At 47.4% G+C, this 17,637-nt stretch overlaps 1 long non-coding RNA gene across 5 annotated transcripts in view; it reads left to right on the top strand.

Moving 5' to 3' along the window:
• LOC125336003 overlaps positions 1-17,637 on the top strand; it is a 55,604-nt gene that overhangs the window by 847 nt on the left and 37,120 nt on the right. Inside the window, exon 1 of one of the 5 annotated variants that reach the window (XR_007207616.1) lies at positions 11,810-11,997. The exons of the other annotated variants lie outside the window; for them this stretch is intronic. This is a non-coding gene — a long non-coding RNA (uncharacterized LOC125336003). Of the gene's footprint in view, positions 1-11,809; positions 11,998-17,637 lie in introns of those variants that run through there. 5 annotated transcript variants of the gene reach the window in all.

A 17,637-nucleotide genomic window follows, 5' to 3' on the forward strand; every position in this document is an offset into this window, starting at 1 on the left:
TTGGCAGCTGGGCATACCACCCACTTGGAGAGCTGGATGTGCAGCACTTGGAGTCCTCGGAAGTTGTGAAGGGCTGGGACTGAAGTGCTTCTCCGGGCCTGTGCTGATCCTCTTCTGGAGATGAGAGTTTCGCCGAAACTGAGAAGGGAGAGGGAGCACGAGGTGCCTTGGCCACACCAGCTTTTCCTGGCGGGATGTGCTCTTAGACTAAACTACCGGAGGCACTGTGGAACAGCGAGGAATCCTGGTGGGGGAACCTGAGCTTTACAAACCGAGGGCACAGCGCAGAGCAGTTGCCAAGCGTGTAATCTCTCCTTATTATCTCCCTAATATGCATCATCTGATTCACTGCCAGCTCTTGCTTCCGCCCCTCCGTCTCGCTACGCCCCCCCTTCCTGCTTGTGCAGAGATAAAATGTGTTGTTATAACTGTGAACGGGGCCCCTGGGACTGCTCCTGAAACCTTGGCAGTAAATCGCCCTTCATCTCTGCAGATTGCCTTTGACATCCTCGGAGTTTAAAACGTAAAATAAATAAATTATATTTATCTTTTATATATATAGATATATATATACACACACACATAAAATGTATAAAAATAATATAAATGTCACATTGCAAATCCAAACAAAAGTATTCAATGTTTTATGTTGACCATATGGCTTAGCGACACTGCGTCAGGGTTTCCTGTGTGTGCTTTTTACTATTTCCTCTCCACACTTTCTGTAATCTCTCCAAGACCTCTGGAAGCTCACATAAATGGAGATTTATCTCCTGGGACAATGTCAGTTGGTCCCAATTTTTGTTTCTGTTGTGGGTCATAGTGACAGAAGTACTGAGTGGGTTTTTGGGGTGGGTTTTAAATTTATCTATTTTTCTGCCTCCATCTGCAGACAGGTGTTCAAGGATGGGGCTGTGTGTGCACCACCCTTCCCTACTTCTATAATCCTGGGGAAGTGCTTGAAGTTGTGACTTTTGGATCCAGGAGGCAGGTACCCAGAAGCAGCAGTGCTCATGAAATGCTGCAGGAGTCCTGCCTTGTCCCTGGACATTAGGGGTGTCCTGGGGGGAGCTGGAAAAGAGCCTTATTGCTGAGTGTGGGGGCACGAGGCTGAATGGAAAACTGCTGTCATCTCTCTCAACCAAAGTGAGAAAAGCAATGCTGTGGTCTTGGACAAAACTGAAATGCACTGACCAGGGGAGAAATTCTGAAACTCACACCCCGGTAAGAGGAACAGCTTCACCTCCCTGTGCAGCACCATTCAGCATCACTGCAGAAAGAGGCCAAGCCACGAGAGAACCAAGGGCATGACGGGGTGTCCCTGCCCTTTCCTTTACTCCACAGTGTCCTTTCTGCTGCAATGAGCCTCTAGAAACCACAGAAAGTTGCAGAAACAGAAAATACAGAAGTATTGTTAAAAGCTACACCCCTGGTCCTGGTAGGTGGCGGCTGCTCTGCATTTCTACGTGGGGCAGACCAGCTCTAAGTGGTCCCTTTTGGCTTTGGTTTATAGCTCTGAGAACGTCTCACAGCATGCACTGCAGGGCCTGTCTCTACTCGATAACGGGGCCCTGTGAAAGAGTCATAAATCAAACCTGAAATCTGGCAGGTTTAATAATAAATCCCAAACTTGTGCCAGGTCTGTGAACTTTTCAGTGTTACGGAGGTGCTCTGAGAGTGAACCTGAGAAGTCTGGTGGTTGCAAGAGGAAAACAGGCAGAACTTGTCAGTTTTGACCCCAAATCAAGGAAAATGTTGTGGTTTTGGATAAGTGGGGCTTTGTGGTTTTTGTTAACCTGAGGCTCAAAGCAAATGTATGTTTGTGAGAGGGAGAGGGGGAAAAAGAGCATGAATTTAAATGGGAATGCCTTTTTGTCATGTTTCTCACTGCTCTCACTTGGAAGAGGGTAATGCAAGGAAGTGGTGGTTTATCTCTGCATCAGGAGCGTAAATAATGCCATGGAAAGCCTATTTTGTTACTGTGAAGTTCACGTACAGATTCCAAATCCCACACAGCCCAACAGCTGATCCTTTCTGATCACTTTTGCTCCCCTCCCCCAGAGTCCCTTTGCACCACATCTCTGCTAAAGAGAAACAATTGATTCCGTGATGTGAGTTCAGATGGGGATTAGTCAGGGGCAGGAGGGTTCCTTGATATTTCTGGACTAATTTTGGGAAAAAGGCCACGTTTCCTGCTTGGACAACACCAGTGTTTTTGGGTGCAAAGTTCCCAGGGAAAATGCTGCTCCTGTGCTTTTTCTGTACCTCTTACAGCACTGCTGAACAAGCAGTCCCCACTGACGCCCCCAGACTCGTCCTGTGAGCTTAGCAGAAGCCCCACAGGTTACAAGTTGAGGGAAAAATTGTTCCTGTGTTGTCTGATTTTTGATCTCTCAAAGCACAGCAACTGAGCTATAAAGTGGGATGTGGATTTTGCTGTCGTGTCCGTGGCAAGAAATGGGTTTAAGATTAAAAGCTTCTCCTTTGGAGATCCCAATGCTTCTATTGGCTTTTAACAAAGAGCTAGAGTCGTTGTTGTCCCGTTTAGTTGTTCTGGTCCCCGAGTTTCCCAGTTCTTACCCACAAGCTCTAGCTGAGAAATCACATGGACAATGTATCTGACTGGTATCTTGCTCCAGTGCTGCCTTGGAGAGAGATTCAGCATCTGATACCACTTGAGTCCTACTGGAATTCAACATTTTTTCTGGAGATGTGGGTTCCTGAGTGAGATTTAAATTCAGGCAGGTGCTCAGTGGTAGTTTCAAAATGCCAAGGCTTTGTTCAACACCCTACTTGGAGGAAATCTCAGCAAGTTGTAAGTTGCTTCTAATGAAAATCTCACCAGGCATCTCTCTGTCTGTATCTCTTACATCTTGCATGACTTTAAGAGTTATTAACTTTATTGTTTACTAGCTTTTTTTTATTGCTCTTGCTCACGGGACACAACTGCTTGTGTAAGTCAATGCGAAATACAGACGTGAGCGAAATGTGCAGGGAAGTCCTTGGAATATGGGTCAGGGCAGAGGTGGCTAAAGGCTGAGGAGGAAACTTCCTGCTCCAGGGACAATGGCGTGATTGATGCACCCAAAGAGCTGATTTAATCCAGTTGAATTATTTCATCATGAGGCATAGAGCCGCGATAAAGAGGCTTCCTCCTCTCTGGATTGATGCAGGGAGGCAGCAGATAACAGGATTAATGATCTGAGCCTGCGGTTCAGGTTTCATTCCCAGTCACAGTATGAATCAGATGTGACCCTGCTGCCTCAGTTGCAGTTATTCCAGAAGGGCAGGGGTTTAATGAAAGGTGGAATTGAGCCTCCTGATCTCAAGGAGACTGGCTTTCTGGGCATGATTAATTTTTCCAAGTCAAACAGATCTTTTGGGCCAGTGAACAAGTCTTTGTTCAACACTGGCAGGGACGTGTTGGGAGGAGGAGACTTCCCTGTTCCCGGCTAGACCCCTTGGGGCCTGCTGGTCCCAAATTAGGATGTCGTTGTAGGTGATGAGAGGTTCATTTTGTCTGTGAGTTATATCCAATCTGCTGATGTTGGGCTGGGAGCCTTCATTAGGGTTGGAGCTGCACAATCTGGGCTGCATCCTTCATATTTGGGGTTTTGTTTTTTGCTCTGTTCTTTACTTTTTGTTTAAACTTGCAGGAAACATTTGAAGCAGAGGTGAGAAAGAGAGGGAAAAATCTTCTATTTCAGCCTAATTAGTTTTCTAGTTTAGTTTTCTGACCCAGTCGACTGTAGGGCTGCATGAAGAGAGCTCTGGAGCAGGGATGGATGGGCACGGGCATGTGGTGATGCAGGGACTGCTCCTTTTTGGCAGTGGATGTGTCAATGCTGAGCTGAAATGTCTGATTAGCTGTATCCAGTGAAGTCCTGCTGCACAGAGATGTTCTAGAGGCCTCCTGCAAACACACCTGGATTCCCTTTGCCCTCATCTCTTGGAGGTTTCTCCATCAGGGAGGACCCAAGTGGTGCAATCTAGCTGTTCCCAGAGCCTGGAAGGGAGCCATGGCTGGCAGGCTCAAGCCCTGAAATATGTATGTGAAAGTAAATAGTGAACACCTCCGACATGCAGGGCTGTTTGGATCCATGGCTCTGACCTTGGCCTCCTTTCAGGATGATCAGAAAGTGGTGGAAAATATTTACACTGACAGATTGTGAGCAGCTGTTTTAATGAAGCATTTATATACTAGGCAAAATTTAAATTGCCCCAAAATGGGACACATGTGTTTTATAAATACACCATTATGAAGAAGTGGGGAGTAAGAGATTCTGCATCCAGAAGGCTAATCCTTATACACTTATTTATTTTGACAAAGAGTTTATATGCTGGAAAGAAATGGTGTAGAAAGTGAGCGTGGGGCTTTCCAGAATGCAACTATGCTTCAAAACTGCAGTAGAGGAGAGTTAACCTCTCTGGATCCAGCACATTGCCTCTAGATTCTGCACATCAGCCCATTTAAAAGTGATTCCACCCCACCTGAGCAAGAAACACCAACCAGGTATGGACCCCTTTCAGAAGGAAGATGCGGTTTAGAAGATGGATTTGTTTTTGCTTTGGATCTAAACCCAAGCTTTGAAATACCTTCTTCTGCTTTCCTAGCAGATGAGTAAAGATGAGCAGCCTGACTCCAGAAGTCCTGCCATGTGTCAAATCCCAAAGTGCATTTCTTAGGAAGAATAGTCAATTGTTTGATGCTGGTGCAAGTCTGCTAGAAAACAAACTGAAGAATGGTTTTGGGGCTAATATCCTCTTTATCTGCACATCAGCTTTGTGGCAGGTAGGAATGCAAAATGGCACTTTGGAAGGATTTCCTTTTACCACTATCTGCTCCACATCTCAGGAGTCTTCAGTTCATGGAAATGCTGGGGGGGAACACATGAGTGTGCAAAAGTGACATGTGCTCACTCTGCCAATTAAAACTGGAGCTCCTGCCTAGGAAGTTGTTGAGAGTTAAACTTTCTTATTCAAATAGCATGTGGCCCTGCTGGTCTGGGGAGGTTGTCATGGTTATCCCACATCAGCTGATGTCATCTCCTTTTCTGAAGAAATAAGTGCTTTTCGGCTGACCAGTTCAGGGTAAAGCTGTTTAAAATGCTAAGGCAGCCAGAGCAGCTCGCTGGGGTCTCTGCTATCAAGGAACATAAAAAAGCTGTGAATCAGACGGCACTGCTAAACTGGGGAGGAATTGATGGGGAAACGAGCATGGACATGCTTGGATGGGGCAGCCCCAAAGGTATTGTGGGTACACAATGGTGGCACTGAGGAGAACGGCCGAGATTGGGATCGCAGGGGGAGCTCATTGAAGCAGCTGAATAGACAGAAGGAGAAAGGCAGGCAGAAACATACAAAAGCACAGAAAAATGTTGTTTGCCTTGTGACTCGGGGATTTTAAACCAGGATAAGGGTGCTGAGTGATAAATGGCTTCGGGATGTTAAATGTCAGGTCTGAGGGGCTGGCATGTGTATGTCCAGCGTTTGAGCCTTGTATGAATGACACTATTTTGCTGGGGAGGAAGAGCCCTTTGCAGAGCACAGAACCTGACACCCACTTTCTGTCTAGCAGTGGCGGCTGAACACGCAGCTCCCCGTGCAGCAAGCGGTGCTCGCTGGTGTGCAAAGGATGTGGAGCCTAAAGTTCATGGTAAAACTGAGGAAAAGACACAAGCAGGAGTTTTAAAAACTTTGGGGAGAGGGTGAAAGTGGTAAGCAGGGGCTGCTGTAGGGGTGTTTTGGTGTAACTTCATGCACGCTTGTGACAAGGGCTTTTTCCAGCCCTGGATGTGGTTCCTCATGAGTTGAGAGCTCGTCTTCCACCTGGGAATGGCCGGGCTGTTCTTGTCATACAACTTCATGGAAGAAGCAAGTCTCATTGTGTTCAATTTAAGGTTGGATTTGATGGCCTTAAGGGTCTTTTCCAACCTGTGTTTCTATGAACTAGTTGAAGATGCTCCACCAAAAAAGCATGTGGTAGGGTGTTCTTGCATCTCTGTGCGTCTGCTTCAGAGGCAGGAGAAGACCTCGGACAAACCACGGCAGAAAGCAGATCTGATGGTTTCTAGGTTTTCTCTGGTACCCAGATGTAGGTATGGAAATGTGTTCAGTTCAGAGCTGGAGCAGTGCAGCTCTCTGAGGTCTGAGGAGGGTTGAGGAGACTTAGATGCTCTTTGGGGGGTCTGGAAAATACAGAGCTGGTGGAGTCTGAATATCCTCCTGATGCCTATTCCTTTGTGAAACAGGACTGAAATGTGCCATGAGGTTACAGAGTTCCGGGGCAGGAGTAATGAGAGGAAGAGACAAAGAAACAGGCAGTGCTGCTGCATATGACTCATTTTCTTTGTAATCTTGGCTGTAGAAATAACAACCCTACTCATCATTTTACAGACGCTTTTACAAACACTTAAACATGGGATGTTACTGTTAAGTGTTGACCAAAATGCCCTGAGCATGAAAGCTTCATTAATCTGGATGAAAACATGTAAAATGATAAAATAAAATAATCTGTGCTTCCAGCCACAGCACTGTAAACCAATCTCTTGGTTTCACACCACTGTAAATGGCAGAAAAAGATGCTTTTCTCTTTTTTTGTTTTTTTTTTTTTTTTTTTTTTTTCTGTTATGGCTGAAGATCTATATCCAAACTCACTCTTTAGGGCTGGAAGATATTTTTTCTGTTAAGTTAAAAAAATGGAGATCCAGTCCCTGGAGGAAACCTGATCAGAGACACGCTGGCTTCCACACACACTCCAGGCCTATTGATCTCCCCTGTCCCCTCTGCCCTCTCTGTCTCTAGGTTATGGAAACAATGTCTGTCAGCAGCAGCTCTGCTTTCTGTGCTGGTTATTAACTTTCTGGCAGAAGGGAGTCTGCTCTCCCTTTATGGGGTCTCAAGACCCACAACGAACTTAACAACCCAAAGGGAATATCTCCAGGAACCACCCATTTTACACGAACCCCAGTGTTTTCTTAAAAAAGAATAAAATCTCAGGACTCTTTAGTTGTACAAGGGTTGAACAAATCTGATGAGAGATGCACAAAATGTCTATCTAAGCCTCATGTTTGGGCAGGTATCTAATGTGTTTTCTTGCTCAGAGTGCAGCCTGCTGTCTGTTACCCTTTGTCTCATGACTTTGCACAAGAGAAAAGAATCATAATTTCAGCTACTGGGCAGGCAAATACTGAGAAAACTTTAACCTACTGGGACAAATTCTGTGAGAAACGAATTCCAGTGACTTTCTTTGCTCCCAAAGTTAAAGTTTGCTTCAGTGCCACTTCAAGGCACTTTCACCAAAATCCAAACCCTGTGCCAGTGTGGAGTGAGGAGGGAATCACAGCAGCTCACTCTGTAGTTCTCTGAATTCCTGTAGGGGAAATGGGGACATTGTCCTGGGGATTTTAGACCAAACTTTCAATCTCTGTGCCCCACATATGAACTATTAGTGGTGTTTGCTCTGACTTCTGGCATTGAACTGGGCTGTGTCCAAAGCTCTGACAGGGCCCCTCCAGCACTTCAATCCGCTCACACTTGTGCCTCAAAATAGAACATTATAGTTTTGTTTATTTGCGGGCAGCTCATCCTGCCCCTTCAATTCACACGCTTCTGCTATGTATTAATAACTTGCTCTTGATCTTAGAATAGTCACGGTGCTGGTGTATCTTCAGAGAGTTCGAGGGTCTTATTTTGGGAAGGCAGTTGTGAGTCCTATAAAGCAATATATCATAAAACTGAGCTGAATCTAGGGCAGCCCTTGGAGAAACTCGCAGAGCTTCTGAGTAGTGTAACACGCTGTTAAATCCCACTCTCTGCATCACCAAGATGTTTCAGAAAAATGCTCACTCATTGTTTCCAGATTCTTTGCTTCATCTGAATCCTTTGTCTTGTGAACACAGCATGTTTGCAGAGCTGATGTCCCTGGGTATTTATTTGCCTTGTGAGGGTCCAGCAGCCAGTGCAGCAGTTGCTGGGATAGAGGTGGTCTCTGCTGTCATCCTTGTTCTTGAGTTGCTTCCCCACTCGTTCTCATGTAGGGCATTCCAAGGAGAAATCCCTTCAGTGCTTAAGGGAAGCTTATGAAAAGGGGGAGAGAGACTTACTACATGGACAGATAGTGAAAGGACAAAGGGGAAACGGTTTTAATTGAGGAGAGATTTAGCTTAGGTGTTAGGAAGAAATCCTTCCGTGGGGGGGTGGTGATGCCCTGGTACAGGCAGCTGTGGCTGCCCCATCCCTGGCAGTGTCCAAGGCCAGGTTGGATGGGGCTGGGAGCAATCCGGGCTAGTGGAAGGTGTCCCTGTCCATGGCAGGGGGTGGAACAGGTTTAAGGTCCCTTCCCACCAAAACCATTTCATGATTCTCTGAAGTCAGCAGAAAGAACCCCACATTTATGTGGGTCTGTGGTAGCATTTGTGCAGTGCTTCCTGGCAGCAAAGGCACAGGGATGGGGATGGAGAGAGGCTGAAGAAGGCTTTGCTGAAAGCTGTGAGCCACGATGCCATTGCCATACTTGGGTTCAAGTTTGAATTTCCTACAGATTCCCTGGCTGATGCCTCAAAGGCTGCAAGTCCTCAGAGCAAATCTGGAAGCAGTTTGGTGCAGGCCGTTTGGTTTTAAGTAGAAACCAGGCACAACTGTAAGCTGTTGACCAAACTTTTCTGGTTTTTGATCTCACCCAAACAAGCAGAAACTGAGAGAATGTCAATGTGAAACTGTGAGCCTAAACCTGAGCACAGCCTATGTCTTCCTTGCTTATGTCTTCTGACAACAACGCTGGCATCCCTCCATGGTAAATCGTGTGGTGTCTTCATGTTGTAACTGGGGATTCGGCTGGATCACCAAATTTTAGGTGGCATTAAGTGGAGATTGGACTGGGGGCTTTGGAAAGGTGAAAGATTCTCTGTACCTGTATTGAGACCCTTAAAGTCTGGCTCCTCCTGCCAAAAAGTGAGTCTAATACATTATTTTATCAGGCTCTGCATTGGAAGAATGCTCTTGGCTATCCTTCCTTTGCTACCCCTTCAGATGGAACAGATGATATTCTCCCCACTCATTACACATGAGAAATTCCTGCTGGCCTTCCTGCTTTCATTTGTCTGAAATATTCCAATTATATAACATCAGTGCCTTGGCAAAGCATGCCTTTTGGAAACTCTACTCCCTCTGCCTAGGCTCCTCTTTACAGTGTTTCCTAATAGGTGTGAAATCTCCCTCCTTGCCCTGCAGCCTGTGTCAAAGTTGCTTTTCTATAAATTGCTGTGCGTGTCCCTGGACCTTGTTAGGCCACAAAGGCTGGGCGGTGCTCAGCCCTTGGGAGCTCCCTTGGGCTTGCAAAGCATCTCCTGTTTCAGCATCTGCCCTTCCTGTAGGGGCTCACGTGAGTGTTCTCCTCACTTGCTGCCTTGTTCAGCTGAGGATTCATTAGCCTGTAGTCAGTGGTTTTTGTGTCTGTTGCTACTTCTTGGTTCTGGTACCTGCTGAAGAAATGAAGTCTGCTCTATCTGTTAATCTATCCCATCCCTCCTGAGTGCAGCTAAGTTCAGTTACTGAAGGTAGTTCTGTCCTTTGCTGTGCAGATGTTCTTGAACTCTTTTCTCTTGCTGATCATAGAGATTCTTTTTGGGATTTTTTTGATTTCCTATTTACACTCTTTGCTAGACCTGTAGAGCAAAGGATTTACTCACAGTGAAACTGACTTTGTTTTCTACTTTTTTTTTAATGGATGTGAGCCAAGATCCCATGCATGGTTGAGCTGCCTAATTTCACTGATTTCACCCTGATGACATGGTCATTCATGCCTCTGCTACTGGAATCAGAAAGTGGGTGCTGGCAGGTCATCCCAGGACTGCCCTTGCAGAGGTGTGCTGTCCCTGCTCTGCCACTGCCCAGCTGTGTGACCTTGGGCCAGGCCCAGGGCTGGATGGGGAATACTGGAAGTCATTTTTTTCCTCCAGAAAATTTTGCCCACAAAGTTTCAGACATCAAAGATGAGGCCTTGAGGCATGACTGTAATCTCAGTAAATAAACAACCACAGGAATAATTTGGGTGTACTGTGCTGTTGCAGAGCAGTTGCAGTGTGTTTATGCTGTCAGTGAAGGCGAAAATAAATGAAAGTGGGGGTTTTTTTTTGTTGTTTTTTGCTTTCTGTTTTGTTCTTGTTTAAATGGTTGGCTCCCCCAAGCCTCTGAGGAAGGCAGTGCACAGTCCCACAGCCATCCTGCTCCTACATCGATTGGCTGGGCATTGGTGAGGAAGAGGAAAGAAATCTCTTGTCAGCAAGTGAGGAGTAACCTATACTCAGGGGAAAGTTTTTCCTTAATCCCTAAAAGGATGGTTTATGGCTTGAAGGCTGCAGGCTTTGTAACCCTGACAGTCGTAAGCCTGCCTGGTGTAACATTAGGTGCTGTTGTCTTGACAATTAAAAAAATCCATCTTTGATTTCTGATAAGCAAAGGAACTTGAGCAAGCCGTGCGCCAGTGAGTAATCCAGACTGTCTGGTTGTTGTGCAAGGGCTGTGCAAGAAGATGCTGTGGCAGCAAGCAGGACTGTGTGATGCTGAGTGGTGCTCAGGACTTGTTTGCTGACAGAAGGGAAGATCTGATGAGATAGGCGGGTATTGCAACAGCGTGTGGCATAAGAGCTGCTGGTCCACACAAACAACACTCCTACAATGGGTGTTTTGGAGAGATGTGGGGATTTTTAGAGCTGCTACAAGTATTTTCTGAAAATGGCTTTAGAGAAGCAGTGTCTTTTTCCTCCTGGGAGCTGAATGTGTTTGCAGAATATCCAGGCCAGGGCAGGCTGGGCTGGGGCTCAGGGCAAAAAAAGCAGGAATTTAGTCCTGACAGAGTTGGGGCAGAGGTTGGTGCTGCAAGGTAAGCATGATTCATCAGGCACAAAGTACACTGGAGATCAGAAAAACCTCACAAGATAGGTGCTCTGTAATTAATATTCCTCCAAGTCTCTCCTGTTTTCGAGCCTGATGGTGCCTTGGAAGTGCCTTTACCAGACTGCCACCTCAGGCAGGTGCTGTGCCATGTGCCACCTCTGATGATCATCCCTGGCATCTGATTCACGGGCAGCTTTGGGCCCTTGGTGCCTGGCATCTGCAGCTGACCTGCTGTTTGTGCAAAGAGAGGAGCAAGGGACAGCCACGGACTCCTCCCTTTGTACTGAAACGAGCCCAACATGCCTTTCTGCCACCACCTTCCAAGTGAGCTGCTGCCAGCCCTGTCTCACCAGCCTTCAGGGAACGCGGTCACAAAGGAGCTCCTTGCAGGAACAAGTGCAGTGCTGAGCAGGAGGTGTTTGCTTGACAGCACCCATAACATAAAACCCAGACATGAATTCTGCCCTTGTCTTCTGCTGTAGGGATTTATCAGCTGTCTTTTCAGAGTCAAATATTTAAGGGAGAATCCTTGCTGTTCTCCCCTGTTTTGGCCAAGACTGAACTCAATTGCGAGTAGAAAAAAGCCCAATAAAAAAGAAAGACAATTTTGGGCTGAATCTGAAATTTGACATATATGCTTGACACATTTTATTTATAATGTGCATCCTTTGAGCAGCAGGAGAGTTGGAGCTGAACAAGGTCACTGTAGGTATTAGGCTCTAGTGCAGAGGAAGGTGATAATTTTTTGGCTTGGAGGAGTTGGTTGCACGGCTGGTTTAACAGCCTTCTATAACCTGCAGAGCAAATGTATTTGCTTTGGCTCCTGAACAACCTAAACACTTGGAGAGCTTTGGCTGTGCTGTGCACAGTGGGTTCATCTGCATTTGTGTCAGAGCTGTGTCAGAGTCGCAGCCAGTGGCTCCTCCAGCATAATCTCATCCTCATCTGCTGGAACAGCCAGGCAAATCCACCTGGGTGCAGAGGGCCCAACGATGCTGCACATCCCTGCAGCTCAACAGCCATGATCCAGCCTGACTTACACACACCTCACCCACCCTCCCTGCTGTAATTGCTCTTGGATACACCTACAAAGGGATCGAGGTAGGACTGGGATGCTCTGGTCTGAAACTCCTAAAGCCCCTGGAGACACTGCTGCTGTGCTGGTACTTGATAGCCAGCTCTGGAGCCCCTCTGAAGCTGAGGTTTGGCAGCTGGCTTGCCCAGCAGCTCCTGCCCTGGACAGTGTTGAGCTGGGTTGGGAAGCAGCTGCTTGGTAAATAAGGATCTCCCATCCTGCCCTGAATGGAAGGCTGGGGCTGGCCAGTGGTCCCCTGCTGTGCCCACTGGGGACACCTCCAACCCATGGCATGCTAGTAAAGCTATAAGCATAGTCCTGTGGAGAGTGTTGTTTCTTTGCTTGTTTCTTTGCTCTTAAACAAATCCATGTGCTACCACTTCCTTTCCACTTTGCTTCTCTGAGCGTTCTGGAATATGGGTACCAAAGGCACGAGGCTTTGGGAGCAGCCATCAGCACACTGGGCTCCCTGCCTGCGGCCAGGGATGAAAGCAAAACGAGGAGTGGAGTGTGTTGAGTGATGCTTCAAGTTGCGTTTGTGTGCAGCTTTCCAAGACAAACACGAGCCTGCTTCCCTGCCAGCCCTTCTCCCTCCAGACTCCCAGAGCATGACTAGAGCAGGGGTAGCAGATACCAAAGGAAAGTGCCAAATTCATTATTTGACTTTGTCAGCTCGGTAAAACAGTCTGATGTTGGTAGGAGGTTATGTTTTCATAGAGAAAGCCTTGAAGAAAATAAAACAAACCCAACTCACCCTCCCATCCCATCCCGGGGCCTCCTGTCCCGGGTTTCAGGTCGGGGCCAAGGCTGCTGACTCATTGAATGTGCAGGTGCTGGAGCCTTCCCATGGGGAGCACCACCTCACCACCTGCCCTCTGGGACAGTTTTTAGGCTTTCCTTTAAGCTTTTGCCTTGATTTTCACAGCAGACCAGATCCTGGATCACCTTATTCTTCTGGGTGCAGGTCCACCAGTTTGCAGAGCATTGCTTTGCATCAGCGGCATGTGTCTGCTCCAGCACATAATTTGGCCCCGTGCCTCTCTCCTTTCCTTTTTCTGTACCACAGGAAGCAGCATTTATAAAATCCCTAATGATCCTGTCAGCTTTTATACATTTCCTGTCTTGCTTTTTAAACGAAAGGAGAAAACACAGCACTTTTGACCTGAATTACTTTGGATTGTGTTTGCTGGATGTGGTATCAGTCACTAGTCTGCTTTGCCTCCGTCATCCGTGATGCCAGGGTGGCTGTGTCTGCTTCCATGTCCTTAGCAAAATCCTGGCAACTTCAATGTTTCCATAACAGCCCTTCTTCCTCCTTCTGATTCAGGGGGAATCTGAGTGAGAAAACTGCTTTACCTGTTGGAGTCATAGAGAAAACCTGGAAAACGTGAATCTTTTTCACTCTATAGACTCAGTACCAGCAGGCAAACAAATAGAATTTATGTTCTGTTCCTAGAGATGAAAGACCCTTCATTTTTAAGCTAAGATAGATTGGGGTTTGTGTAAATGTCTTGTTTGAGACCACAGGGCTGACCTACCCAACGCACATTCTGAATTACGTCTTTGCAGGAGACTGTCTGGTTTGACACATGCATTCTTGAGGCCATAAATGGATTTATTGGAGGATTCAAGAAGTCCTGAGAGCGCTAATTACATACCCGACGGTAGTTTTGAACCCTACATTAGTGCTGTCTCTATTTTCTGTGGTGCAGCTAACAAAGAGCAACCCAACCTCTGTTTTCCTCTGCCAACAGCCAAGGATTTCAGGGGTTTTCACAGGCAGCCCTCATCCACAGGGTGAATGGAGCCATACATGTGCAAAACTCCTCAAAGCCAAGGGTTGTAGAGGTTTGCCATTCTTGATGGGTGCTGTTGTGTTCCAGCAATCCATGCTCATCCAAGGGACCATGTCCCATCAGTGCTCATGATGCCTCAGGAGGCTGATTCCTGTGGCACCTTGCAGGGCATGGGGCAGGACAGGGGTTTTCTCCTGGAGCACTCTTTGGGGTGTATAAGAGCAGCAAATTTTGGACCTCTTCATGGCTAAGGATGGGGGAAGACTGGCTCTTGTATCCTCGTTACCTTGAACCTTCCCAAAGTTATTTCCTGAGCTGGTGGAAAACTTAAAAGCCCAGACTAGACATTAACTGCTGAACTGAAAGATATGTTATTCCATTCCCTCTCTTTGCTGCCTTGTTTTTTTCCTTCAGAAGGTCTCTTGGAATACCATTCCTACCCATAACTTTGTGAAACATGGGGGCCAAGTGCCTGGAAACTGTATCAGGCCAGCTTCTAAGCTGACTTGCAGGCAGCGTTGGAAATAAAAGTAATTCCTGTAGTCATTGGAGCTTAACCAGACTGAAAACTAGACTAAGTAAGCAGAAAAATCCTGTCCTGACTGCTATAAAGAGGCTTTATTCTATAGCAGCTATGAAATGGCAATGCTATAACCAGGTGTCTTGAGCAAGTGGTTGAAGTGGTACATAAAAAATTTCAAGCTTGCTTTCTTCATCCAAAATAGGGAGCAAATGGCCAAGGATATCACCGGTTAAACAGGCTGTTAAATCAGCTTTGAGGGGAGCTGGATGCAGTTTTGGAAGGGGAAGAAATCAGGAGGACCAGCTGTGAGCTGGACAGTTCGCAGCTGAGATGAGGTAATATGGTCAAATATGTGCCTCTGCAAGTGAGGTTAGTTATTTATTCTCTTCAAAGACTTTCCTATGTCTACGCAGTCTGAAAATTATTTTTACAGTTAATACCAGCCTGGCCCAGGCCAGACTTGGTTGCTGTTGGTACTGCTAAAGCAGCAGAGGAGCAGCCAGATCTGCAGCCCAGCTCGGGGATCCTTTGATCAGGGTCTGTAGGATCCCCAGTGACCCAGAGGAAGCCACGAGTGCAGATTATCCTTATCAGGCACTTGAACTGAGGTCACATGAAGTCACTCAGAAAGCAGCTGGGCTGCTCCTGCTGTGTTTGACTCTATCAGTGGCCAAGAATGGGAAGATTTGGGGAGCTGTGCTGAGGTTACCAGGGAAGGGAATCCCCAGTTTACCTTGTGCTGGGTGGAGTATCCCCAGCTTGGTGCGGCCTCCCTGGGAATCACACCACGCATGCACAGTCTGCTCTTTCTATTGGTGTCCTAAGGTGCAGTTTTTTGTCTTCAGGACCAAGTGGAAAAACACCTTGATGCTTGTCCAGCCTGCTCAGCTCCACTGGCCTGGCTCTTGGGTGTCTGGAGCCCCCACGGTGCCCCAGCACAGGGAGCTGAGGAGCTCCAGGGGTTGCTGTGGTGTGAGCTGGAGCAGGGGATGGCCCAGTCCCAGACCACAGAGAGCAGTGGCACCCAACTTCTTTAAAACCAACACCAGTCCGTGGCACAGCACAGAGCCCTGAGACCCCAAACCTTGTTGTGCCGGTTGCCTTGTGCCTGTTGACCCCAACCCTTGCTGTGTGGCCCCCAGTGTTGGTGGGAGGCAGGCTGTGGGTGAGCTGAGGCCAGTTACCTGGTCTCTGCTGCCAACACAGGCTGTAGTGACCACTCCGGTGCACCAGGGATGAAATCACCTTAAATGCAGCCCAGAATGGGGTTTGACACCCACGAAGGGTGGGGAAAGCACCAGTGCTGTGTTTTTATGGTGGTTAACAGCTCTGGTGCCATGGTCTGTGCTGTTCCCCACGTCTCTTTTGAGGAGTTTCACCACTCTTGTTGGAGCTGGGCTCCTGCCACCCATCGTGTCTGCTCCAGAAATAAGGGTGTAAAAGTGCAGGAGCTGGGCCTGCCTCACCCCCAGTGAAGGGCTAGAGCAAAGACAATGTCCGTGGTCATCGTGCCCACCCTCTGCGCCCAGTGGAGATCAGCTAATCCACGTCTAAGCTTGGGTTTTACACTGTGGAGAGTGAAAGATGGAAAAGATTGTTCTCCTGTTGCTGCGTGTGCTCTCTGGTGTTGGGAAATGTGCTCAGTACCCTGTAAGGAGCCTTTCAGCAAATTTCAGACTTGGGTGAGATGAAAGGAGACTTCTGAGAAGCCTGGCCAAAAAGGGGAGGAAAAAAAAAAAAAGCCAAAAAAGAAATATTTGCTTTGAGGTTCTGCTTTGAGAGACTTGGGGTTATCTGGGTTTGCAACATTTAAATTAAGGGAGGAGTCAAAGAAATAAAAGACATCACCAGGACATTTTGATGCAAGGCGATTTCTTAGCACACACAGATCACTCCTGACATTGGGAGATTTACCCACACTGAGCTTAGAGGCTGGAATTGGAAACAAACATCGGGGTGAGTAGGTTTCTTACCAGCAGGTTTGGTTTGCAGCTCCCGATCTTACACAACCCAGTCTCTCCAGTGCCTCTGCTGAGCTTTCCATCACATGCCCCCCTCCTCCTGCTGTGCCTGATGCTTGTGTTACTCAATTTTGAGACCTCAAGAACACAGGCATCTATAATTCAATCCCATTTCCAGTTCTTCCTGGGTTCTTCAGGACCTTTTCCTTCCAGGGCTCCTTGCATGGGAGTCTCAGACAGATTGCTGCCTGTTTGTGGCACTGCTGGCTGCCGTGTCCCCTGCCAGCCCTGCCCCTTGTCACCAGCATGCTGGCATCAGTTTTGGGCTGCCTGGAACAGCACATCAATGCCCTGGAAAGCAGTGGAAAAACAGCAAAGAACATGCTGGAGCTTTATTTTTCTTTCTTGTTTTGACAACCTCTGGCAAGAATCTAGATGGAAACAGAGGGGCTGCAGGAATGATTGAGGAGGGATTTTTCTGTGTGGTGTTTTTCCTTAAGATAGGATTTGCCCAGAAAGCCACCCACCTGTTCAGACAAGGCCTCAATTGTGGTAGATGGTGGTGAACAACTGAGTGCCTGTGTTCCCCTCCAAGAGCCACAATTCCTGGGTTATTTTTAGCAGATTTGCGCACCTCTGTTTATTTGCTTTCCCTGGTGCACATTCCTCAGTCCCTGTGACTTCCTCCATAATGTGGTCAAAGCTGGAGGCAGAGGAACTTTCTGTGAGCAAATACCATTCCAATGGGAAGGGATGGGTACACTGAGTTTTATCCCAGCACTCATTCAGTATAAATCACAGTTGTGGGCTTCACCTCTGGGCATCCCTGAGTCCTGTCTTGTCACTGTGCAAATGCCCTGCCACCTCTCCTGTGCCTCTCGGGATCTTTTTGGAGCTTATAGGAACTGTGTCTTCATCTGCTTTTCATTTCCTTGGATGCTGCTGGGCTGTCAGCTTGTTTTGTCCTTCATGGCAAGCTGCTGCTCCACAAAGTCTTTCAAGACAAGGGAGGTGTTTAGTCTGCTGTGGGTTTTTTCTGTGCTCATCAAATAAGGGAGAGAGTAACTGATGTCTTGGGGGTGGAGGGAAGGGATTTATCAGTGGAGAAAATCGGGCTGACCTGGAGGTATCTCATTAGATGTGGATGAGTCCTTAAGTGGTAAAAATAATTAGTCAGCTGCCTAAAACAAAATGCTCGTGGCCTTGGGCGATGCTGTCAGAGCAATCGGTGTGGTCTCCTCACCACAGTCCCCGAGAGCCTCGTTGATGCTGCTGTGCATCTTCTCAGTGTGCCAGTGAAACAGGAAAGGAATGTCTTATCCTTGTCATGGGATGGAGCTGAGCAGGGAGGGATTGCTCTCTGTCTGCCCTGTGGGACACATCAGG

The sequence above is a fragment of the Corvus hawaiiensis genome, chromosome 19 (genome assembly GCF_020740725.1).
Source record: "Corvus hawaiiensis isolate bCorHaw1 chromosome 19, bCorHaw1.pri.cur, whole genome shotgun sequence".
Lineage (NCBI taxonomy): Eukaryota > Metazoa > Chordata > Aves > Passeriformes > Corvidae > Corvus > Corvus hawaiiensis.